Source organism: Cervus canadensis, chromosome 3 (genome assembly GCF_019320065.1).
Source record: "Cervus canadensis isolate Bull #8, Minnesota chromosome 3, ASM1932006v1, whole genome shotgun sequence".
NCBI classification, from domain to species: domain Eukaryota; kingdom Metazoa; phylum Chordata; class Mammalia; order Artiodactyla; family Cervidae; genus Cervus; species Cervus canadensis.
The window spans coordinates 60,293,801-60,320,465 of NC_057388.1; the positions used below are offsets into that span (position 1 = coordinate 60,293,801).

The window sequence follows — 26,665 nt, forward strand, 5'->3', positions numbered from 1 at the left end:
ACATTTAGGGGGGAAAAATAATAAGGTTTCAAACCTATCCAGTAACACAGTCAGGACTAGCTGCAGCCACCCCTCTACAATTAGACCAACACCAAGACCCTCTTGTTGGCCTTGAGGGTGAATCTGCCATCTTAGGATGAAGCAGAGGGGTAGAAAAGACTGAAGCTGAGGATAGAACAGAGAGGGACAATAAAGAAAGCATCGCTCACTCACTGGGCTAGGTGCCCTAGTACAAACTGAAGGGTGACTCCATGTGTGTTCACAGTTGGGTAATAATCACTTTACTCTCTATTTCTGGAAAGGAACTGTACCTGCACACCCCTCCAAGTATAAGCATAAACAAAGGATGACAGGTAACAATAATGATTCAGAATCATAACCACCAGGATAAGAATTCCCGTTTGTCTCATGCTTACTAGATGCTCTTATACTGAGTTTATCAAAATCAGAAAATGGGGCTGAATGTGAGAGACGGCCCTGGGTAATAAAGAATTGCTAAGGCAATGAGTATAATACATGGAATTCTTACTGAAACTGAGAAAGGGAAAGTTTCTTCCAGCTAGGACTGCTAATTTGTTGGCCATCTTTGGCTTCCAGTGGCCATCTTTTTCCCTACATGGGAGAAATTGCAAAGAACGAAGCAATACAAAGGAAAGTAAAGCTGAGAGAGAACCTGCTAACTGTAACATCTTAGCACCTAGATCCAGCCATTCCTGAAGTTTTATCCTATGACATTTCACATATGTAAGTCAATAAATTCCTGAATTTTATTTTCTTAGAACAGTTTCATTTGGGGACTTCCCTGGTAGTCCAATGGTCAAGACTCAAAGTTTCCAGTGCAGGGGGCACAGTTTCCATCCCTGGTCAGGGAGTTAAGATCCCACATGTAGGGAGCTACTACAGAAAGAAAAAAAATTTTTTTTTGATTTGGATTTTGGTCCACTGTTGTTTTCAAAAGAATTTTTACTAATACTTGCTAAAATGTAATTATCAATCTCCAGATCTTCTTGCTGAGAAATCAAATCATTGTGTTAGGCAAACTGACTTTGAATTGACTTTTTTCAATTGCAAGTGAGAAAAATCCAACACAATTGCTTTCTGCATATAAGTATATACTAACGTTTTCAGATTATTTGCTTGCATGCTATAAGGTCACCTGTTGGGTTTAAATACTGTTTGTTGTCTTTTCTCTTTCTATTTTCCTTCTTCCATTTTCTTTTCTTTTACTTTAGGCACATAACTGGCCGGCAACAAAGCCTCCCCAAGATGGGGAAAACAGTTCTGGTCTAGCTTGGTTGCTGTGAGCCACTTAAGATTTATCTCTGGCATGCACCAAGGGGTCCTCTCACTAGGGGTGAGGTGTGGTTAGGCAGTGGCATCTGACCTGACATCCCATTTTTTATTGAGTCTTAGGGCCTCTTTACGTGATCTCTCCCCACTTGTTCAATGCAGTCGCTCAGTTGTGTCCGACTCTTTGCAACCCCATGGGTTGCAGCACGCCAGGCTTCCCTGTCCATCACCAACTCCTGGAGCCTACTCAAACTCATGTCCATCGGGTCAGTGATGCCATCCAACCATCTCATCCTCTGTCGTCCCCTTCTCCTCCTGCCATCAATCTTTCCCACTTGTCAGTTTGGGCTTCTTCTTAGCATGGTGGCTTCAGTGCAACTGACAGCTTACATTCCTGAAGGCTTCAGGAGAAATGCTTCCAGAGATCCAAGTGGGAGTTCAAGCTCCCTCCGCAGCATCCTCAGCGCCGGGGCTCCCGGCCGTCGCCAGGGGGCGCGCTCCGGCCTGCGGCACCCGCTGACCCCACCGCGGGGTTTTGGCGCTCCGAGTGCGGACTTCAGGCTGCGTCGCCCGGAGGCAGTCCGGCCGGCTTGTCGGGAGGCTGGGGACCGGCGGCCTTGGCGAAGAAACCGGGCTCGGGGAGGCGGCAGGAAGGGGGCGCTGCGAGGCCCGGGGGTCGCGGCAGGGAGGAAGTGCTGTCTTCGCGGCCCCGCGAAGCCGGTTTTGATCCCGGCGGCGGGACCCTAGACTCCCAGCGGCTGGCGGGAGGGAGGGAGGCTCCTCCCCCGAGCCTCGTCCCGGCCCCGAGCGGCGGCGGCGGGCGCTTCCCCCGCAGGAAGCGGCGGTTTTAGTCCTCGTGCGGCGGCGGCGGCGGTGCTTGGTCAGGACTCCGGGACTGAACCCAGAAGTGCGGCTGAGCGCCCTGGTCTTTCCCGCTCTCAGGTCAGGGGGCGCGCTGTGAAGAGATTAAATTCCCCATCCTTTTCACCTGCTGTTAATAAGGGAAGAGAAAGCCCAGTCCCGTTACGTTCGTGCGGTGACAAAGAGAAGTCAACTGGGGTGAGGGCCTGGCTCCTAACTACTCGGGAGGAGCTGTCACGTAGACGAGCGCGTAGACTTGTTCTCTCTGGTCCTTAGGATTTTTTACCAGGGTTAAGGGTGAAAGCTACTAGGCCAGTTCCAGCGCAAGAAGAAGAATTAGGACCCGCGTCAGCCTGACTTAAGAGGCAGTGTGCTCCCCCAGCTCCCGAGGGATGGAGGAGAGTCCAGATGACCACTGAGAGAAGGGTGGGTTGTAAAGGAGATTTAAATAAACATCAGGTGGGAAAGTTGGATTAACGACCCTTTCTTTTCCGTGTTTCTGTTATCCTGTAATCAGCTTCATAAGTGGAACTTTTCTCAGTTTGGTTTTCAGTTAGTTATTTGAATTGTTTGTTTCGGGCACTTCTCACTGCCTGCTTTCTCATGATTGCTGATTGCTGAGATAGACATGTCAGGAAAGGTCCTCAAAGGATTGATCTTTCTCCTTCGCCTCTGGGAGCTTTGATACAAAACGCATGCCTCCTTGAAGCCTGACCTGTACTTCTCACTGTGGCTCTTGAGCTGAATTTTGCCTCAGTGAACAATGGTTGTGGATACAGGAGCTATACTGCTAGCATCCACAGTCCTGGCTCCTTCTGGACACCCTGTACTCAGGCAGGACTTTGGCCCACTCAGCGCTCAGTATCTTTAACTATAAGATTCCAGATGGTGGTTAATACTCTATATGTTTATTTTGAAGCTCACAGAACTTTTTCACAGACAGGAGAAAGATGATAACATTTTATAGGTGAGAAAATGGAGGCTCAGTGGTTAAGTCACTGACCTGTTTAGACAAAAACGCTAGAGCAGAATTGAGGTGTTCTCAATTCTCAGACCAATGGGATTTGTCCAGTTTCACAGGTTTAAAACTGGCTAGGCTACAAACATGTTTGCTTTTTCTAATTCAGAGTTGTGTTTGATTTTCATAAAGTTTAATTTATATCAGAGTAATACTTGCATATAGCTTAAAAACTCAAATATTAATAGTATTTACTAAAAATCCTACAAAAAAATAGTGGTGGGTTGCCACCCTCCTCATTCACCCCCATAGTTCCCTGCACAACCATCTACCCCCAGTTCTCTCCTAATAGGGCCAAGATTCCACATGCAAACTCTTTTAGGTTTCACTTCTTGGATTTGACTGCACATTTCTAAATTGTATGCTTATACTGCTTTTGTTCATTCAACACTTTCAGACATTAGCTATTAACTTCTTGTAAAGATTTAGTTCTCCTATTTGCCCTTTTTGTTTCCATCCTTCCAATTGAGTTCCATTATGATATAATAACTTCCCTAATCAATGTGAGTACTAACATTGTTATAATTATGCAGTGCTGCTAGCTTTTGAGTCAGACGGTGTGATTTTTTTTTTGTTTTCTAGTATAACTATTGTCTTTTGAATAGTAATAGCCTCAATTTTTCATTTGCTTCATATACTATTCAGTCAGCTCAGTTCAGTCACTCAGTCGTGTCCGACCCTTTGCAACCCCATGGACTGCAACACGCCAGGCCTCCCTGTCTGTCACCAACTCCCAGAGTTTACTCAAACTCATGTCCATTGAGTCGGTAGTACCATCCAACCATCTCATCCTGTGTCGTCCCCTTCTCCTCCTGCCTTCAATCTTTCCCAGCATCAGGGTCTTTTCAGATGAGTCAGTTCTTTGCATCAGGTGGCCAAAGTATTGGGGTTTCAGCTTCAGCATCAATCCTTCCAATGAATATTCAGGACTGATCTCCTTTAGGATGGACTGGTTGGATCTCCTTGCAGTCCAAGGGACTCTCAAGAGTCTTCTCCAACACCACAGTTCAAAAGCATCAATTTTTCAGCACTCAGCTTTCTTTATATAGTCCAACTCTCACATCCATACATGACTATTGGGAAAACCATAGCTTTGACCAGACGGACCTTTGTTGGCAAAGTAATGTCTCTGCTTTTTATATGCTGTCTAGGTTGGTCATAAGGAGTAAGCTTCTCTTAATTTCATGGCTGCAGTCACCATCTGCAATGATTTTGGAGCCCCCAAAAATAAAGTCTGCCACTATTTCCACTGTTTCTCCATCTATTTGCCATGAAGTGATGGGACCAGATGCCATGATCTTAGTTTTCTGTATGTTGAGCTTTAAGCCAACTTTTTAACTCTCCTCTTTCACTTTTATCAAGAGGCTCTTTAGTTCTTCACTTTCTGCCATAAGGGTGGTGTCATCTGCGTATCTGAGGTTATTGATATTTCTCCCGGCAATCTTGATTCCAGGTTGTGCCCAGTGTTTCTCATGATGTACTCTGTACATAAGTTAAATAAGCAGGGTGCAGTATACAGCCTTGACATACTCCTTTTCCTATTTGGAACCAGTCTGTTGTTGTTCCATGTCCAGTTCTAACTATTGCTTCCTCACCTGCATACAGATTTCTCAAGAGGCAGGTCAGGTGGTCTGGTATTCCCATGTCTTTCAGAATTTTCCAGAGTTTATTTGTGATCCACACAGTCAAAGGCTTTGGCATAGTCAGTAAACAGAAATAGATGTTTTTCTGGAACTCTCTTGCTTTTTTGATGATTCAGAGGATGTTGGCAATTTGATCTCTGATTCCTCTGCCTTTTCTAAAACAAGCTTGAATATCTGGAAGTTCATGGTTCACATACTGTTGAAGCCTGGCTTGGAGAATTTTGAGCATTACTTTACAAGCGTATGAGGTGAGTGCAATTGTGTGGTGGTTTGAGCAGTCTTTGGCATTGCCTTTCTTTGGGATTGGAATGAAAACTGACCTTTTCCAGTCCTGTGGCCACTGCTGAGTTTTCTAAATTTGCTGGCATATTGAGTGCAGCACTTTCACAACATCATCTTCTAGGATTTGAAATAGCTCAACTGGAATTCAATCACCTCCACAAGCTTTGTTAGTAGTGATGCTTCCTGAGGCCCACTTGACTTCACATTCCAGGATGTCTGGCTCGAGGTGAGTGATCACACCATTGTGATTATCCTGGGTCATGAAGATCTTTTTTGCACAGTTCTGTGTATTCTTGCCACTTCTTCTTAATATCTTCTGCTTCTGTTAGGTCCATACCATTTCTGTCCTTTATTGAGCCCATCTTTGCATGAAATGTTCCCTTGGTATCTCTGATTTTCTTAACGAGATCTCTAGTCTTTCCCATTGTACTGTTTTCCTCTATTTATTTGCACTGACCACTGAGGAAGGTTTTCTTCTCTCTCCTTGCTATTCTTTGGAACTCTGCATTCAAATGGGCATATATTTCCTTTTCTCCTTTGCTTTTTGCTTCTCTTCTTTTCACACCAGGGACTTCCCTTGTGGCTCAGACGGTCAAAGCATCTGCCTACAATGCAGGAGGCCCGGGTTCGATCTCTGGGTCGGGAAGATCCCCCTGGAGAAGGAAGTGGCAACTCACTCCAGTACTCTTGTCTGGAAAATCCCATGGACAGACGAGGAGCCTGGTAGGCTACAGTCCATGGGGTCACAAGGAGTCGGACACGACTGAGCGACTTCATATACTATTATCAAGTGCTATTTTTCCCCCTGAGGCTTCAAAAGCTGAAAATACTTGCCCCATGTGTTCCTATCTAGATAATCAATTATTTTATTTTTCACTTGGATCTTCCATCTTTTATCCTCCAGTAATCCTTCGTTACTTTCTAGACCTGGAGTGCAACCATTATCCTGGAACTTCTTTCACCAATATCCTGTCTTATATCCCATTCCTGGATTGCATCTGTTCCTCCTTCTGTCTTTACTCCCATATTTTGCTGAAGCACATTCTGTAACTTCCCATGAAAGAGTGTATTGGAAGTAAATTTTTTGATGCCTTGCATATCTGAAAATGTCTTTATTCTGTCTTTAAACTTAATAATTTGGTGAGGTATAGAATTCTAGGTCAAAAATTATTTTCACTCAATTTTGAAGGTGGCATGTAGTTTCCAGAATTGCTAAGGAGTCTGATGGCACTTGATTCCCTTTCTTTCATAGGTTACCTGCTCAGCCTTAACTCTATTCTTAAAGCTTTGGCAACTTTACTTCCATTTATTTTTGCCATTCTGAAGCTTATGATGATGTGTGTCTTTTTTACAACAGTTTTTTTTTTCATTTTTTGAAATTTCATGGGTACATTAAATAAATATACTGTGTTTTGATTTCTTTTTCTCCTTTTCTTTTTCTTTCTGTTGGATTTCTGTCGGTCCTGTAATTATCTTTTATCTCCAGTTGTTTATCCCTTTGACTTTTCAATCTATTTTGTAGATTTATCTTTATCTTCTGTTTCTTCTACTGCACATGTTTTTAAAATTCTGTTCTTGTATTTCTCAATTCAAGAACTTTTTCTCATTCTGAGCATTATTTTTCCATAGTATCCTTTCTTGTTTCCTCTTCGAGGATACTCATTAATTTTTCTTTGCTTTCTGCTCCCTCCATTGCCTTTGTATTTGCCTTTTCTTTTGATCTGTCTTCCATTTAGAGTTTTTCCCCACTAATGCCTGGATATCTGGGTCTCTACTCATATTTAAGAGTGAGGCTCTGTAACACCCTTTGACAAGCATCCATGTATGAGACAGAGAGAGAAGGTGCTTGCTCACTGACTGCATAGCCTCACTAGAGGAAGATCAGGCTGTGGGTAGAGATGTTTTTTAGGGCTCTTCAGCTTCTCTAGAGCAGACCCTTCAGTCTGGGGATCTATGCTTGGATGCAAGCATTCTGGGTGGGTTGGAAAGGAGAAGGCTGAGTGTCTCGAGTTCATACAGACTTTCATTTAGCATTGACTTCAGCCCATGCTCACTATCACCCCCATCCTCATCTATGCTCAGAGGGCACTAATCTGCAGCCGCCTTCACAGGTTGGGCGGGCAGTTTCCTGGATATAAGAAAGGAGGAAAAAACTGGTGTCTTCAGCCACTCCATGTCCACATTCCCTAACCCCATCTCCTGAAGACCAACTTCCTACACATAAATCCATTCCTTCTTCCTTCCACTTGCCCAGATTTGTTGAAATCTTCCTCTGATGTTGTCTCTGCTCAAGATTTCTTTGTAACTTTCTACCTTTTAAATTTTATTGTTGTTATAACAAAAAACAAAAAATAAAGCATCTTGTTCAGTCTGCCATATTAAATGGAAAGCCCCACAGTTTGTTTTTTCAGAAATTGAATTGAAATCCTTCGTCCCTGATGTACCCTCTTCAATCTCCACTGGCCATTTTCTTACACTTTTACCTTGCTTCTCTCTTTGCCCATACCAGCCAGGAAATGGCACCCCACTCCAGTGCTCTTGCCTGGAGAATCCCAGGGACAGAGGAGCCTGCTGGGCTGCCGTCTGTGGGGTCGCACAGAGTCAGACACGACTGAAGCGACTCAGCAGCAGCAGCAGCCAGGCCCTCAAAGACTTCTGAGTCTCCCACCTAGGCTCCAGTCCATGTTCCCACTCTGTCACTTAAGTGCTCCTGGGCTACTAGGCATAGCAGAATGGATATTCTCAGTCTATGCGCCACTTTTGCCTCTGTTTTCCAGTCCCAGATAAGACAAGCTGTTGCAGGAACAATTGTTTGGGGTGGAGTATGCTTACATGAAGGATCTGTCTGAAAGAAAGCCCACGCAAGTACTCAGAATCACAAGGAGTAATTTGAAATACTTGGCTGAATAAAGATTTTTTTCTCTCCGACCAGTTGGGAAGAAATTCCTTCTTACATTAATTTAGTCATATTACACAGAATAAATTATTATCATCTGATTTAACGGTAAGCTTCTTAGATGGGACAGAATAATGGGCCTTCATGAACTTTTTTAAATATTAAGAATTAACTACAGGGACTTCCCTGGCAGTCCAGTGGTTTTAGACTCTAATGCAGGGGGCACGGGTTTGATCCCTGGTTGGGGAACTAAGACCCCATGTGCCGTACAAAAAATAAGAATTAACTACAAAGATAAATGTAGACTTCTTGATTGTTATGGCACAGAAGCTAAACTTAACATAAACATACTACCATTTCTAAATTATTCTGTTATGTGTACTAGTTATATATTACTTCAAACATTGAGAACTATCTTTTTTTAATATGTTAAATTAATGAATTGTTTAGCCCGAGGAAAAACCATCAACCACCTTCCTTTAAACTTATGAAAACAGTTGTAAAATGGACTTTTTAGGGAAGCCATTGCTAATAATAGATTTCAAAATGTCTAGTCCCTTCACACTCCTTTTCATTTTGGAATCAGTAGTTACATATTTTTTCAGTAATTTGGATTTCAGTTTGTTGGCCATATGTTGTTGTTTGTATAACTCTTGTGGCTCAAATCTCAATCTAATCTCCTGGATTAGTTGATTTATGATGGTACCAGCAGTCTCCTTTTGGTCTCTATGCATAAGGCATAGCATTAATGTTTCTAATGAATGGATGCCGATGAACTGTTATCATCTCCCCACTTTCTGTCAGAAAATATTTTAAGCATTTACTTTGGAAAAGCAGTGTTCCACACATAAAAAGCTAAATCTCTTCATGCCTGGTTGTTTACTATGTAGTCTTCAGGGGCAGAGCTTCCTCTATATAAAGTGTATTTCAGGCTCCATTTTTCTTAGCCCCTGTTACATTCAGTTTTCTTTCAGAAATATATTAATCTGGGCTTACACCAACATAGCTGTAATGAAGATACCACTGATTTTGCTTTTCTGTTGTCATTAGAAAGCATTTTGCAAGTTAATACATGTGCATGCAAATGCAAATAGAATGAATAATAAAGTCTCTCCCATTTATATGATCCTTAGTTCCCCTCCTTAGAGACAAGCCAGTTTTTTAGATATCCTTCCAGAGACAGTCTATATGTATAATAACAAAGGTGGGTGTGTTATGGCCATATGATGACTCCTTTTGCCCATACACACAAATACCAAGGGAATTCCCTGGGAGTCCAGTAGTTACGACTCAGGGATCTTACTGCCGGGACCCTGGGTTTGATCCCTGGTTGGAGAACCAAGATCCCACAAGCTGCCTAGTGTGGCCAAAAAAACAAAAAACATACCAAATATAATGGTTTGCTCTTCACTCCCGTTTTAAAAATTTAAACTTATGGAGATTGTCCCATATGAATATCTAGTTCACATTTTAAGCATTTTCCCCCTGGTCATAAAGTAACACATCTTCATTACAGAAAATGTGGAAAATTAGTCATCCTGGCTCTCACCATCTGGGTGCAGCAATGGTGAAGCTCCCATGTGTGTTTCCAAGTTTCTGGAGTCAAGACACAATTTTAAACCAGCTACAGGGTCCAGATGTCCTCAGTTAGATATTTCTTACAGAAGCAATGCACAGACCTGACAAGTTCCGTTGTCCTGTTTCTTTGTTTTCATTCTCACTTTTGTTTTTGGTCCCTTGGGCATTCACAATGAAACCCAAACACCCACACCGTGTGTTTAATAGCGAGTAGGTAGTGTGTTAATACTTAAAAATGAACATGAGCATTTGGTGCTAGTTTTCTAGATTTGGCACCCAGAAGTCTTTTCTGGAAGTTTCAGCAGAGCAATGACAAGTGGAAATGAGTTGGGAGCATAGGCATGATTTGCGTGCTCAGGACCCTGGGGTCTGAGAGCTGTGTTGGTGGAAGGGAAAGTATATTTGCACACAGTCATCTGCTTCTCTAGCAGTAGTTCTTCACTGAGTGTCACCTATTATCCAGGCACCGAGCAGGAGACCTGCATCTTGAGAGGTCAGAGGGCAATCAGGGTGCTGAGCATCAGACAGTATCCCCATGCCCGCTGGAAGGCCAGGACAGGCCTTTCAGGGAGGATCTTGAATCCAAAGCTGGTGGGTGGGGAGTGGGAGGAGCAGCCTCTGGGCCAGGTCAACCCCACCTCCTTCTACTGCAACAGGTCCTTCCCTCTGGCTTCGCTCCCTCCCCACTGCACAGCCCCCATCCCCATGACACTGTCATGGAAGTTGCATCACAAGTACCCTATGTATGAGATTATAAACCATGACAGTGGCCCTCAAGGTCTAATAATCTTTTACTCTGACACATTGTTTTTATTGTTCCAGGAAACCTTACTTGTTTAATTCTGTCTTCTGCCTCATTCCACAAAGCTTCTAAGTTAGCAGAAAATTTTTTGTGATCTTAGAATCTCATTTTTGTGATCTAGAATTAGAACTTGGAGCTCACAGATTATCCCTGTGTAAACACTAGTGACTTTTCTCTAAGAACAGCTACTTTGTTTTTGTGGTAGGCTAGCTCTTCTGGACGGAGAAGGCAATGGCACCCCACTCCAGTACTCTTGCCTGGAAAATCCCATGGACGGAGGAGCCTGGTAGGCTGCAGTCCACGGGGTCGCTAAAAGTCGGGCATGACTGACCGACTTCACTTTCACTTTTCACTTTTATGCATTGGAGAAGGAAATGGCAACCCACTCCAGTGTTCTTGCCTGGAGAATCTCAGGGACAGAGGAGCCCGATGGGCTGCCGTCTATGGGGTCGCACAGAGTCGGACATGACTGAAGCGACAGCAGCAGCAGATCTTCTGGAATATTTACTTATATTTTCTTTCTGTTATAATTTGTCTTTCTAGCTCTTCAGAGGATACCATGATGACATAGGGATCTCCAGCCCATGAGGAAGCCAGGCAGTGCTGTGTTCTCAAACAGGTGGGAGAGGGCTCTGGTGGTTTTTTTTGCCATAGAGCTTACACACTGTTTCCTTTTTCAGGAAGATGAGACTAAGCCAGAAGACTGTATACCAGATGTCCCAGGCAATGAACATGCCAGGGAATTTCTGGCTCACACACCAACCAAAGGACTTTGGATGCCACTGGGGAAAGAAGTCAAAGTCATGCAGTGTGAGCGTGGAAGGGTTTCAAGTAACAGACTCAGTTCATGCAAGTTATAAACCACTGTTTACAAATAAGTTCACTTCTTTTAATTCATTCTCACACAGCACTGTTGAAGTCAGGGCATGATCTCTAGGTAATAGATGAGGAAGCTGCCTTCCACGTGTTAGTCAGTGTCTAGGGTAAGTGGCAGAGCAGTGCCTTGACTCCAGGGCTTCTGGCTGCAAGGGCGGTGGTCTTCCACAGGACTGTAGCTTCTTGCAGAGTCTATGCTTCAGTAATAGTCCTGTAACAGAAAGGATATTCCATGTAGAAATGCCACGGGGAACAAGAGATGCATTGGGAGGTGGTCCCTTGGGTCTTGCCTCAGCCAATCCTCCTCATCAGTGGTACCAAGGTTTTCTCCAGGTGACCTGAGAGGAGCTGTGGGCACACTATCCACTGCACCAGCATAAGATGGCATTTGAAGGGGTACTGCTGCTTTTAAAGACATTTGTTTGTACAGAGATCCTTCATGCATACGATTAATATAGCAGTTCATGTTTCTTTGCCTCCATTCACACACCATCCTTTCCCAGTACCTAGGTTACAACAGTTAACTTATTCAACATTGCAGGGAATACCTGAGGGCATGTTTTTTAGGGATTTTGGTGTCCATCTTGAAGACTGGCAATCACAGCTATTCTTGCTCATTACTGGGAAATAAAAAGTTGATTGGAAGCTCTAAGTGTGTGAGTAGCGCTTGTTGAGTTTCACTGGAGGGTGATCTTTCTAGTCTGTCCATCTGGGAACTTATGAGGTCAGTACCTGTAGGTTTTTCTTCTAGGGCTGGGTTGTATTTTCCCAGAGAAGGCGGCTCCTCCATGGAGGGTGAAGGCCAAGCTGCTAGTGTTGTGGAATCTAATTGGAGCAAAAAGGCTGCGAAATCTTGCCATCTACTTTTTTATGTGTTCCCGTAATCTTCTGTAATTACTGTCACACCTTGCCTTCACGTGTATCTGATGTCCTTTTGCCAGAGATCCTATGATTTACCTTTTTCAGACAATAACTTCTACCAGGGCTAGTAAGAGCTGCCCTTGGACTTTTCATCAGTCCTTGTTATTTCAGCTTCTCCTTTACCCTTACATTCAACAGTATCTGGTGCTCAGAGCTCAATTCCTGAGCTCTTTGGAGGTTCCACAAAGAAAAATTGAGTTGATTCTCAGTTCTCCCCTCTGGTGCCTTAGAATTGAATTTTCTGGTGTCTGTTCTTCATTTTAACATTTATTGCATTGTGATATACAACATTTTTTTGCATTTGACTCATACAGCTTTTCTCTGTACATTTGGGTTTGTGGCCTTTTGAAAAATGCTTTATTACAGTTTAATATAGACATTATGAGGTTCACCCATTTTAGTGTTTTTTTTAGTAACTACTGAGTATATTTATTTATTGCCATAAATAAATTTTAGAAAATTTTATCCTCCCATTAAGATCCCTCATGACTCTTTCCAGTTAATCCCCATTTCAGCCCCAGATAGCCATTAATCTACTGTCTTTATCAATTTGGCTTTTTTGGATATATTATATGTAAATGAATTCATACATCCATTTATAAATTACATGAGAAATTCAACATTTTATTATAAAATAGGCTTTTTATTCAATAAAATAGGCTTTGTGTTACATTGCCATTGCTAAGTCGCTTCAGTCGTGTCTGACTCTTTTCAACCCCGGGAACTGTAGCCCACCAATCTCCTCTGTCCGTGGGATTCTCCAGGCAAGAATACTGGAGTGGGTTGTCATGCCCTTCTTCAGGGGATCTTCCTGACCCAGGGATTGAACCTGTATCTCTGTAGCTCCTGCACTGCAGGCAGATTCTTTACTGCTGAGCCACTGGGGAAGCCCTTGTGTTAGATGATTTTGTCCAATTGTAGGCTAATGTATCAATAGGTGTTATGAGTGCCTTTAGGTTAGGCTAAGCTATGATATTCAGTAGGTTAAGTGCATTAAAGTGCATTTTCAACCTATGATATTTTCAACTTACAATGGGTTTATTGGGACATAACCCAATCACAAGTTTTCCTTTTGTTTTTTAGGATCTTACATGGTTCATTCATTGATTGCATTTGTTTTTAGAATTGGAGTTTAATGAAGAAAAACTTTGATATGATCTACCGATTGTTTGTCTTCTTTAAAGGAAACTGTGTTATCTTACAGAAATATTTCCTTTTTTTTTTTTGCTTTCAGGTTGGTGCTGTAAACGGTAATAGTCACTGAACGGAGGACAAAGAATGCCCTTTTTTTTATCAAAGGCAACCAAAAGTTAGAACAGTTCAGAGTAGTAAGCAGAGCCCCACAATATCAATTTACATATATCAGAGACAGTGAATATCAGTGAATTAGGCTATAATCAGTAAACTGGAAATTCACATCAAATACATTCCCAGAGCCATTCAGCCAAAGTGTCTGGTGTTAACCACATTTCTGTTAAGTCACAGGCACACCTTGGAGATAAGGCAGGTTTGGTTCCAGCAATATCTAGAGGTGAATATCACAATATAGTGAATGACACATTTTTATTTCTCAATACATACAAAAGTCATGTTTACACTATACTGTAGTTGGTTAAGTATGCAACAGCGTTCTGTCTAAAAACAAAATACGTAACAATTTAAAATACTTTCTTGCTAAAAACTGCTAACCATCATCTGTGCCTTCAGAAGGCTATAGTACTAACTTCAAAGATCACTGATTACAAATCACCCTAACAAACCTAACAATAATGAAAAAGTTTGAAATACTGTAAGGATTACCAAAATGTGACACTGTGACATGAAGTAAGCAAATACTGTTGGAAATATGATGCTGACAGACTTGCTTGACACAGAGTTGCCACAAACCTTCGATTTGTTAAAAAAAAGCAGTATCTGCCAAGTGCAATAAAGTGAAGTGCAGCAGAATGAGGTATTATGCCAGTCCATTTGTGAGATAGATTCATTCTTTAACAAAAGATTAACTTCTTATTAAAGTGTTATTTGCTTATACCTTGGGAATACCTTCTTTTTCTGAAGCAGACATTGTTATTTATTCAATCACTTTTTTAAACTTATTGTATTTACAAAAACATGTTTTATAGCTAAAATAGGGTTTTAGTTTTCCAGGCTTTACCTAAAGATTATATCTTTAAACCATAAGCTAGAAATGCATATATAAATTATATACACTCTTTACTTGACAGTAAAATAAATCTATCATTTCCTCACATTATTTTAACAGTCACTTCCCAGGGGTGTAAATTCAGTAACTGCTTCTATCAAGTAAAATATGCAGCTGTCTGGCTATACTGAGGTTGTCAATGTAAATCAGATTGGAATCAACATTTTCCAGTTTTTATGACATTTAAGATGCTGTGTTTTCATTTTAATAATCTGATATAACTTATTTTGACATCAATCATTCCACTTCTAGTGGAGTGACAATTTTTACAGATACTATAGAACATAGTTTGGCGATAAATCTGAGAAACTTTAAGGATACTCATTTTGATTCAGAAATCCCACTTATAAGAATTTACCTTAAGAGTATAAGAGAACATAGTATATACACAACTATTTATGTATGTATAGGATAGTTTTCATTATTTGTATGTTTAGAAAAATGAAAACTAAAGAAAAATGGGAAATAATAGTCCAACATATCAAGATAAATTAAATATCAACATAAATTACTGTAACAGATTATTTAGCCATTAGGAATTGTGGCTTAGAAGAATGTGTTATATCACGGGGAAATGTTCATGAAAATGTAAATGAAAAGTAATAGAGTTTTATAGAGTATTATTATGATTTTTCATAAATTATGAATAATGATTGAAAAAGAGAGACCAGGGAGCTCCCTGGTGGTCGTGGTTAGGACTTGGTGCTTTCACTGACGTGGGCACAGGTTCAGTCCTTGGCTGGGGAACTAAGATCCCACAGACTGCAGAGGATGGCGACAAAGAAACCCCCCAGAACAAGGAAAAAACCAAGAAAAAGAGATACCACATGTTTACTGTTATCTCTGGGTAGTGAAGTAATCAATGTTTTTAAAATTTAATTTTCTGATAGTATCTAAAATTTCTATTATAAATGTTTATTCTTTTTTAAAACAAGATAATTCACATACCATAACATTTCCCATACATGTATTCTTAAGTAATTCAAATCATTTAAAATTATCTATACCTCCAGTGTATTTCCAGACTTTGGGGGACTTATATATTTTTGTATACCTATAAATATTTCATTCTTATATATGATTTTATTTTTTTATATTTATTATTTAGCTGCACCAGTTACAGCATGTGGGATCTAGTTCCCCCCAGGGATTGAACCCAGGCCCCTTGCATTGGGAGAGTGGAGTCTTAGCCACTGAACCACCAGGGAAGTCCCCCTATATGTGATTTTATAATTCACTTGTTTTTCTTAGTACTATTAATATTTCATGGTCATGTAGCCACATAGAACAAAGAGAATTGCTTCAATATTTCTTCCTTGAATAATATTTCATGATTCTGCTATTATTTATTTCTTAATAAAGGGTACTTAAATTATATCCTGTATTTTTTTCTTTTGGCTGCATTGTGTGGCTTGCAGGATCCTGTTCCTTGATCAGGGGTTGAACCTAGGGCCTCCACAGTGAAAAGTGCAGAGTCCTAACCACTGGACCACCAGGTTAACCCTCCTATATCTTCCTATTTGGAAAATTCTTTTCACAGCTTCAGTGAGTTGGCAGTGCTGGTGCCCCTTAGGAAGGATTAGAACATTTGAACAACCAAGCTGAAAAAGAATAACTGGCTTTTAGTAACCTAGGGATTTAATCTTTAATTAACTAACAACCTAGCAAGCCTAACCCAACTTTAAGCCTTTTTTCACCCAACCCTTTTTCACCCTTAAGGCACATGAAGATCCCATGTATGACATCATAGGAGAGAATAAAAGACACGAAAAGAATATAAGGTGAGACTGTTCTGGTGATAACAATATCTTCTTAAAGTCTGAAATCATACAAAGTTAGAAACAGCCATTCCAGTATTAGAGAAATGGTTTAATAAAGATGGTATTTTAATTGTGAAATGTTTGGAGAATAGGAGTAATCCCTGAAAAGACCAGTATGTGGGGAAAGAGGAGGCAGCCTGTTCTACTTGGGTTAACTTAAAGCTGTTAACGTAAAGGTTGGCCAAGCCCACTCGTGTCACAGATAGTTGATGTTCGAAGCCAACATTGTGATATCTAGTTCTACTATGTGACTGAGTCTCTTTCTTATGTTTTCTTTATCTTCTCCAATGTCTTTAAGAATCTGAGCTATTGTTAAAAATTAGACATGAATAAAGATAGGGTGAAAAAACAAGAGGGTTTTTTTTTCAAATTGGTGATACTGAATTGTAATTGTTGAGGAGGGAGATTACCTAGTCTTCACCTGAGAATACAAAATGGCTTGTACACTGGTTAAAGTCATATAAAATAGGCATGGATGTAGACAAGAATGGGGAAATATGCAAAAATAAACATCAGTACTATCTTTAATAAGGTGACTATTTGTGACAGTTTTCATCCTCACTACTTATATTTTTATCTAAAAAACTTTTTTTAGGTTGAGTTGAATATGTGGTGTTGGAGAAGACTCTTGAGAGTCCCTTGGACTGCAAGGAGATCCAACCAGTCCATCCTAAAGGAGATAAGTCCTGGGTGTTCATTGGAAGGACTGATGTTGAAACTGAAACTCCAATACTCTGGCCACCTGATGCAAAGAGCTGACTCATTTGAAAAGATCCTGATGCTGGGAAAGATTGAGGGAAGGAGGAGAAGGGGACGACAGAGGATGAGACAGTTAGATGGCATCACCGACTCAATGGACATGAGTTTGAGTAAACTCCGGGAGTTGGTAATGGACAGGGAAGCCTGGTGTGCTGCGGTTCATGGGGTCACAAAGAGTCGGACACAACTGAGCGACTGAACTGAACTGACTGAATATGGTTATTTGGTCAATCTTATGTGTTTAGGATACAAAAATCAAAACAATTACTGAAGGATTCAACGTCAGATGACGATGGGAGCAGCTCCAGCTCCTCAAAATAGAAACACAAGAAAAAGAAGAAAGAAAAGCATAGGAAAACAAAGAAAGAAAAGAAAAAGAAGAAAAAATGAAAGCATAACTCTTCCAAGTCAAATGAGAGTTTAAGAGCCTGGCTTGTTCAACATTCTCTTCTCAAAAACCAAACACTGTGGCCAAAGATGAGAGGACCCGTGGAGGAAGGTGGAGTCGGAGAGGAACAGGGGAAAGAGACGCCCAAAGGGAAGACGTGTGGTGTCCCAGGTGCAGGTTCTCACCTGCCTTCCAGGGAGGATGTGAGTTGTGTGCTGTCAGGTGCTAGCTCTGGACACGCCTGACTTCAGGCTGGACAGCCTTTCCCCTTGTGCTCCTCCCTGATGATCCCCGTGGGTCCCAACTCCTTAGAAACGCCTCGGGCAGGGCGGCCAGATGAAGGGAGCCTCTGAGGAGCTTCTCCAGGTGCTGCCGCAGGTTCCACCTCCAGGGGGAAGCTACTTGTGCCCGTAGAGCTCAGGCTTGATTTCCCTCTGCTGCTGAGGATAATAAAAGCTATTTATTTTAAAAATACTCATTTATTTTTAAATCATAATATACTCAAGGCCTCCAAATTTAAAAGGTATATAAGGGGAATGCCCTGGCAGTCCGTGGTGAGGACTCTGTGCTTTCCCCACCAGGGCCCAGGTTCAATCACTGACTGGGGGACTAAGATCCTGCAAACTGCGAGGTGTAATCAGAAAAAAAAAAAAAAAATTATAAAAGGTATACATGGTTTTAATCATGAAAACCACTCCTCTCTTCTTCCCCAGTTATTCAGTTCCCTTTCCCAATGGCTATCAATTTTACCAGTTTTTCGTCAAGTCATCCAGAACTATCTTACACATCACAAGCAAATGTTTTTTCCCTTTTTTAATACAAATGCTAGCATACCATACCCATTTGTCTAAATTGTTTTGATTTTTTATTTTTTAACTCAACAGTGTAAAACATGTTGGTCTCTGCTACACACAGAAGTCTCGAGTTCATGAAAGAAAGAAAAAAAGTGAAAGTCGCTCAGTTGTGTCCGATTCTTTGCAACCCCAGGGACTGTACAGTCCATGAAATTCTCCAGGGCAGAATACTGGAGTGGGTAGCCTTTCCCTTCTTCAGGGGATATTCCCAACCCAGGGATCGAAACCAGGTCTCCCGCACTGCAGGCAGATTCTTTACCAGCTGAGCCACAAGGGAAGCCCATAAACCTCTTTCATGTTTGGTTGAGTTTTCAGGGGAAGGGATCAGTTCAGTTCAGTTCACTCAGTCGTGTCCGACTCTCTGCGACCGCATGGACTGCAGCACACCAGGCCTCCCTGTCCATCACCAACTCCTGGAGTTTACTCAAACTCATGTTCATTGAGTTGGTGATGCCATCCAACCATCTCATTCTCTGTCATCCCCTCTTCTTCTCGCCTTCAATCTTTCCCAGCATCAGGGTCTTTTCAAGTGAGTCAGATCTTCACATCAGGTAGCCAAAGTATTGGAGTTTCAGCTTCAATATCAGTCCTTCCAATAAATATTCAGGATTGATTTCCTTTAAGATGGACTAGTTGGATCTCCTTGCAGTCCAAGGGACTCTCGAGTCTTCTCCAACACAGTTCAAAAGCATCAATTCTTCGGCACTCAGCTTTCTTTATAGTCCAACTCTCACATCCATACATGACTACTGGAAAAACCATAGCCTTGACGAAATGGACCTTTGTTGGCAAAGTAATGCCTCTGCTTTTTAATATGCTGTCTAGGTTCGTCATAACTTTTCTTCCAACGAGTAAGCATCTTTTTATTTCATGGCTGCAGTCACCATCTGCAGTGATTTTCAGTTCAGTTCAGTCACTCAGTCGTGTCCCACTCTTTGCAACCCCATCAAGCGCAGCATGCAGGCCTCCCTCTCCATCACCAACTCCCGGAGTCCACCCAAACCCATGTCCATTGAGTCGGTGATGCCATCCAACCATCTCATGCTCTGTCGTCCCCTTATCCTCCTGCCCTCCATCTTTCCCAGCTTCAGGGTCTTTTCCAATGAGTCAACTCTTCACATCAAGTGGCCAAAAGCCCAAAAAATAAAGTCTGCCACTATTTCCACTGTTTTTCCATCTGTTTGCCATGAAGTGATGGGACCAGATGCCATGATCTTAGTTTTCTGAATGTTGAGCTTTAAGCCAACTTTTTCACTCTCCTCTTTCACTTTCATCAAGAGACTTTAGTTCTTCTTCACTTTCTGCCATAAGGGTGGTGTCATCTGCATATTTGAGGTTATTGATATTTTTCCCAGCAATCTTGATTCTAGCTTGTGCTTCATCAAGCCCAGTATTTCTCATGATGTACTCTGTACATAAGTTAAATAAGCAGGGTGCAATATACAGCCTTGACATACTCCTTTTCCTATTTGGAACCAGTCTGTTGTTCCATGTCTAGCTCTAACTGTTGCTTCCTGACCTGCATACAGATTTCTCAAGAGGCAGGTCTGGTGGTCTGGTATTCCCATCTCCTTCAGAATTTTCCAGAGTTTATTGTGATCCACAGTCAAAGGCTTTGGCATAGTCAATAAGACAGAAATAGATGTTTTTCTGGAACTCTCTTGCTTTTTCGATGATCCAGAGGATGTTGGCAATTTGATCTCTGATTCCTCTGCCTTTTCTAAAGCCAGCTTGAATATCTGGAAGTTCACGGTTCACATATTGTTGAAGCCTGGCTTGGAGAATTTTGAGCATTACCTGACTAGCATATGAGGTGAGTGCAATTGTGTGGTGGTTTGAGCAGTCTTTGGCATTGCCTTTCTTTGGGATTGGAATGAAAACTGACCTTTTACAGTCCTGTGGCCACTGCTGAGTTTTCTAAATTTGCTGGCATATTGAGTGCAGCACTTTCACAGCATCACCTTCTAGGATTTGAAATAGCTCAACTGGAATTCCATCACCTCCACTAGCTTTGTTCGTAGTGATGCTTCCTAAGGCCCATTTGACTTCATATTCCAGGATGTCTGGCTCTAGGTGAGTCTGAGTGATCACACCATAGTGATTATCTGGGTCATGAAGATCTTTTTTGCACAGTTCTTCTGTGTATTCTTGCCACTTCTTCTTAATACCTTCTGCTTCTGTTAGGTCCATACCATTTCTGTCCTTTATTGAGCCCATCTTTGCATGAAATGTTCCCTTGGTATCTCTGATTTTCTTAACGAGATCTCTAGTCTTTCCCATTGCACTGTTTTCCTCTATTTATTTGCACTGATCACTGAGGAAGGCTTTCTTATCTCTCCTTGCTATTCTTTGGAACTCTGCATTCAAATGCGCATATCTTTCCTTTTCTCCTTTGCTTTTTGCTTCTCTTCTTTTCACAGCTATTTGTAAGGCCTCCTCAGACAGCCATTTTGCTTTTTGCATTTCTTTTTCTTGGGGATGGTCTTGCTTCCTGTCTCCTGTACAATGTCATGAACCTCCATCCATAGTTCATCAGGCACTCTATCAGATCTAGTCCCTTAAATCTATTTCTCACTTCCACTGTATAATTTAAGGGATTTAAATAATACCTGAATGGTCTAGTGGTTTTCCCGACTTTCTTCAGTTTAAGTCTGAATTTGGCAATAAGGAGTTCATAATCTGAGTCACAGTCAGCTCCCAGTCTTGTTTTTGCTGACTGTATAGAGCTTCTCCATCTTTGGCTGCAAAGAATAGAATCAATCTGATTTCGGTGTTGACCATCTGGTGATGTCCATGTGTAGAGTCTTCTCTTGTGTTGTTGGAAGAGGGTGTTTGCTATGACCAGTGCGTTCTCTTTGCAAAACTCTATTAGCCTTTGCCCTGCTTCATTCTGTACTCCAAGGCCAAACTTTCCCGTTATTCCAGGTGTTTCCTGACTTCCTACTTTTGCATTCCAGTCCCCTATAATGAAAAGGTCATCTTTTTTGGGTGCTAATTCTAGAAGGTCTTGTAGGTCTTCATAGAACCATTCAACTTCAGCTTCTTCAGCATGACTGGTCGGGCCATAGACTTGGATTATCATGATATTGAACGGTTCGCCTTGGAAACACATATCATTCTGTCATTTTTGAGACTGCATCCAAGTACTGCATTTCAGACTCTCTTGTTGACGATGATGGCTATTCCATTTCTTCTAAGGGATTCTTGCCCATAGTACATAATGGTCATCCGAGTTAAATTCACCCATTCCAGTCCATTTTAGTTTCCTGATTCCTAAAATGTCGACATTCACTCTTGCCATCTCCTGTTTGATCATTTCCAATTTGCTTTGATTCATGGATCTAACATTCCAGGTTCCTAGGCAATATTGCTCTTTACAGCATGGGACCTTGCTTCCGTCACCAGTCACATCCACAGTTGGGTGTTGTTTTTGCTTTGGCTCCATCTTTTCATTCTTTCTGGAGTTATTTCTCCACTGATCTCCAGTAACATATTGAGCACCTACCGACCTGGGGAGTTCACTTTTCAGTGTCCTATCTTTTTGCCTTTTTATACTGTTCATGGGGTTCTCAAGGCAGGAATACTGCAGTGGTTTGCCATTCCCTTCTCCAGTGGACCACATTTTGTCACAACTCTGCACCATGACCTGTCCGTCTTGGGTGGCCATACAGGGCATGGTTCATAGTTTCACTGAGTTAGACAAGGCTGTGGTCCATGTGATTAGGTTGGTTAGTTTTCTGTGATTGTGGTTTTCAGTCTGTCTGCCCTCTGATAGAGGATAAGAGGCTTATGAAAGCTTCCTGATGGGATAGACTGACTGAGGGGGATACTGGGTCTTATTCTGAAGGGTGGGGCCACGCTCAGTAAATCTGTAATCCAATTTTCTATTAATGGGTGGAGCTGTGTTCCCTCCCTGCTATTTACCTGGGGCCAAACTATGGTGGAGAAGGCAATGGCAACCCACTCCAGTACTCTTGCCTGGAAAATCCCATGGACGGAGAAGCCTGGTAGGCTGCAGTCCGTGCGGTCGGTCAGGCACGACTGACCGACTTCACTTTCACTTTTCACTTTCATGCATTGGAGAAGGAAATGGCAACCCACTCCAGTGTTCTTGCCTGGAGAATCCCAGGGACGGAGGAGCCTGGTGGGCTGCTGTCTATGGGGTCCCACAGAGTCGGACATGACTGAAGCGACTTAGCAGCAGCAGCAAACTATGGTGGAGGTAATGAAGATTACCTCCATCAAAAGATCCCATGCATGTACTGCTACAGTCTGTGCCCCTAACCCTGCAGCAGGCCATCACTGACCCACGCCTTCACCGGAGACTCCCGGACACCCACAGGCAAGTCTGGGACAGACTCCTGTGGGGTCACTGTTCCTTTCTCCTGGGTCCTGGTACACAAGGTTCTGTTGTGCCCTCCAAGAGTCTACTTTCCAGCCCCGTGTAAGTTCTGGCAGCTCTATGGTGGGTTTAATGGCAACCTCCTCCAAGAGGGCTTAAGCCATACCCACACGCACAGCCTCTGTCTCTGTGGCAGAGCTTTCCCGACCCATACCTCCACAGGAGACGCTCAAACACAATTCTGTCTCAGTCTCTGTGGGGTTCCTGGGTCCTGGTGCACACAAAGTTTGTTTGAGCCCTCTGAGCATCTCTGGAGGGAATGGGGTTTGATTCTAAATGTGAATTCACCCCTCCTACCGTCTTACTGGGATAGCCTATAATAACAATGAACAACCATGTCTTTAGCACTTATTGCCATTGTACCATGATTATTATTATTCCCAGAATAATTGATTCATAAAAATTATAAGGATATAGGAATCAGTGTACTGGGTCAGCTCCCATATCCCAAAATATATCCTCCTCCTGTTGGCTAAGGACAGCTGATAGTGGCTTTGACTGCTGCAGCTGAGGCAGGAGGGCCAGATGCTGCCTGCAGCCAGGAGAGGGCGTCTGTACTTACTGAGCTGAAGTGGAGCCAGATTTTGCTCACAAGCAAGGGTCATTTCTTCTCCACCAGAGTCTTTTACTGCTTTCATCCCTCAGGGTCCCAGGAACTCACTGTTCCCACTTCCTGCCTTTTCCCCTAGGGGGGATTTCCCCCTCCTTCAACAATAACTGATGTAGGCCAGGCTGACTCCTTCCCAACTCCCCTCAGTAAACTGCTCCTCAGTTCAGTTCAGTCGCTCAGTCATGTCCGGCTCTTTGTGACCCCATGGACTGTAGCACGCCAGGCCTCCCTGTCCATCACCAACTCCTGGAGTTTACTCAAACTCATGTCCATTGAGTCGGTGATGCCATCCAAGCATCTCATCCTCTGTCATCCCCTTCTCCCACCTTCTATCTTTCCAGCATCAGGGTCTTTTCCAATGAGTCAGTTCATCGCATCAAGTGGCCAAAGTATTGGAGTTTCAGCTTCAGCATCAGTCCTTCCAATGAATATTCAGGATTGATTTCCTTTAAGATGGACTGGTTGGATCTCCTTGCAGTCCAAGGGACTCTCAAGAGTCTTCTCCAACACCACAGTTCAAAAGCATCAATTCTTCTGCGCTCAGCTTTCTTTATAGTCCAACTCTCACATCCTACATGACCACTGGAAAAACCATAGCTTTGACTTAGACAGATCTTTTTTGGCAAAGTAATGTCTCTGCTTTTTAATATGCTGTCTAAGTTGGTCATAACTTTTCTTCCAACTGCTCTTAGTCTTGGTCTTGAAAAGTGTGTATCAATAACACAACTGGCTGGAATGGCTCAGAACTTGTTTTTTCTGAAAACCCTAAGGCCAGTTAAGTCAAGCAATGTCTTACACTAATCCTTGGCATTTCTAGCTCAGCATGCAGCAGAAAATTTTCCTTTCAGGAATTTCCTTTCTCCTGCTGGAGTCCCATTCATAATAAAACAGATTCTATTACAATATGGAAGAATATCAATGATTCTGAAGCTTATGGGGCATCAAAATCACCTGGAATGCTTGTTGAAACAGATTCTTGTGCCCTCCTCCTACTTTTAGAATTTCCAGTTTACTAATTCTAGAATGGACTGGGGAATCTGCATTTCTAACAAGTTCCGAAACAATGCTGATGCTGTTAGTCTGGGGACCAGATTTGAAGAACTGCTGATCTAAATGTTTAACCTCTTACTAAAGCCTTTCTCCACTTTCTGCTTTAACTGGAATCTCTCCACTCACTGCAGCCCCTGCAAGTTAATTCCTGTGCCTCTCCCTCACTCCAGGTTTCTCTGTCTTCTATTTCTGGCCTACATTTTTTAACCTCTTACTAAAGCCTTTCTCCACTTTCTGCTTTAACTGGAATCTCTCCACTCACTGCAGCCCCTGCAAGTTAATTCCTGTGCTTCTCCCTCACTCCAGGTTTCTCTGTCTTCTATTTCTGGCCTACATTCTGTGGCCATCATTTAAGCCTGTTATCTCCCTTGACCTCTGGTTTTTCTGCCCAGATTACCCAAAAGAACCTCAAACCAAATTCCTCCTCCTCTGGGAATTAGAATTGCCAGACTGCTGAGCCCATAAAGCTGACCAATCAAATTTCTTCATCCTAAAATCTTTCCCTCAAACCCCCCACCTCCCCCCACCCCACTTGCTAATCCTATTAAGGAAGTCAAAAGAAGCCACCAGACCTCTCTTTACAAGTATCTTAGCCTGTCACCATGGCTGTGGTTGACACAATTGTAAAACGGCCCCCAGGTTTCCTGCCCAAACCTGTAGAACCATTACTTGAAGGGATTTTACTCCCATGATTAGATTACATTTCTGGACAGTTTGGTTTTTTCAAAGGGTGACTGTTTGGGTGATCAGAACCAACTCGTGAGAATTCTAAAACCAGAGGTGTTTTTTTTTTTTTTTTGGTGGCAGATAGCAAAGTATCCTACCCTGGTTCCCACAAAGGCTTCTGCTTCAGTCAGTTTTGAGTCTTTATCAGCCCATCTCTCTGATTTTTGGGTCAGTGGTTTACCCTGTGACCATGATTCTCTAACAGATTTAAGAAAATCTGATCATTAGTTTTACTTGTTAGAAAAGAGTGAAGACTTCTAACCTCTTTAAACATCAGACCAGAGACCAGAAGTTGATGGATATTGTTTTGAGCTACCACATTTGTGATCATTAATGCTTGCCCACATGTCTGGAAGATTCTTGAGGGCAGAGACCATCTTGTTTGTGTTATATTTCACCTTCTCCCACCTGCTAGTCAACAGCTGACTTTATTTAACAGTTGCAAATGACTTCCCCTTTCCAGGGACTGTTCTTTCTTGAAGACAGCTATCCTCATCCAAGGCCATGCCTCATTTCCAGCGGCATCCTGCATCACAGTGACTGCTCTATGCAGCAATGTAAGATGTAGCCTCAAAAAAAAAAAAAAAAAAAAAAAGAAGATGTAGCCTCTTGCCCTAACTGGGACAATTCTGGGTCATTATAGCTCATGAGCTCTCAATGGGACTGGCCAAGGCCTTTGTTGTGCCTGTAACATACCCAAACTCCTCTCTCTACTTAATCATGCTTTCTTTGACCCCTCAGACATGTTATTCCCCATAGCACATCCATTAAATTTCCTGCACCCAAATCTCCATCCCAGAGTCTGGTCCTAAGGAACTCAACCTGCCACAGAGGTACGATGGCCACTTGGGTAGATGAAAGGTGGGTGTGGTCAGGAGTTACCCTTCATTTTAGACTCCCACTTTCCAAATTCATCCTTGACTTTTCATCTCTCCTCTAGGATAAAGGCAAGACTTTGGAAAGAATTACAAAGCAGGAAAATGTTCATTAGTACTGTCCTCTCTCTTTGTGCTTCCCTTTCCATATACTGGTATCACTGTCTTCCTCACTTTCTAGGGTCCAACCCACAAGGCCTGACTTAATCTCATAAAATTAACACTAAGCCATTCATTCACAAATACCTGCGTATGTACGATGTTCCAGGCCCTTTACTCTCCCTTGGGGATACTGCATTGGCTACACTAATTCACAACTCTAAGGAATATATTGTGTCCTTTGATGAAGTTAAGAATGTTACAGGTCTCATCTGTCATGTCATTAAATGGGCTATCAAAGTGAAGATACAGGTGATGCCAGAACACACAGGAGTATCACATAATCCAGCCTTGGGTGGGGAGTATCTAAACAAAATCCTTAAGGAGTTAGACAAAGTTATAGGCCTTATAAGACCAGCCGTGGAAACACTATCATTGTTTGCTTCTCACATGAAAAAAATGTAGTGCTTAATCACTTTGAGGGATTAATCCATCTTGAGGGATAATTGGTTAATATAGGGAATAAAGTGGCCTCCCTGGTGGCTCAAGGATAAAGAATCCACCTGCAATGCAGGAGCCACGGGAGACATGGGTTCTATCCCTGGGTCAGGAAGATCCCCAGAGAAAAGCATGGCAACCCACTCCAGCATTCTTGCCTAGAGAATCCCGTGGACACAGGAGCCTAGTGGTCTACAGTCCATGGAGCCGCAAA

The 26,665-nt window shown here is 42.3% G+C and overlaps 1 long non-coding RNA gene across 2 annotated transcripts; it reads left to right on the forward strand.

The window, feature by feature from the left end:
• Positions 1-894: 894 nt before the first annotated feature.
• On the forward strand, positions 895-16,847 carry LOC122438409. 2 transcript variants are annotated; one of them, XR_006268542.1, is made up of 5 exons: positions 895-2,232; positions 10,914-10,989; positions 13,402-13,476; positions 16,090-16,151; positions 16,786-16,845. It is a non-coding gene; the product is annotated as an uncharacterized LOC122438409 (long non-coding RNA). The 2 variants fall into 2 exon arrangements; XR_006268541.1 differs by lacking the exon at positions 13,402-13,476 and having other exon boundaries at positions 910-2,232; positions 16,786-16,847.
• Positions 16,848-26,665: the final 9,818 nt, after the last annotated feature.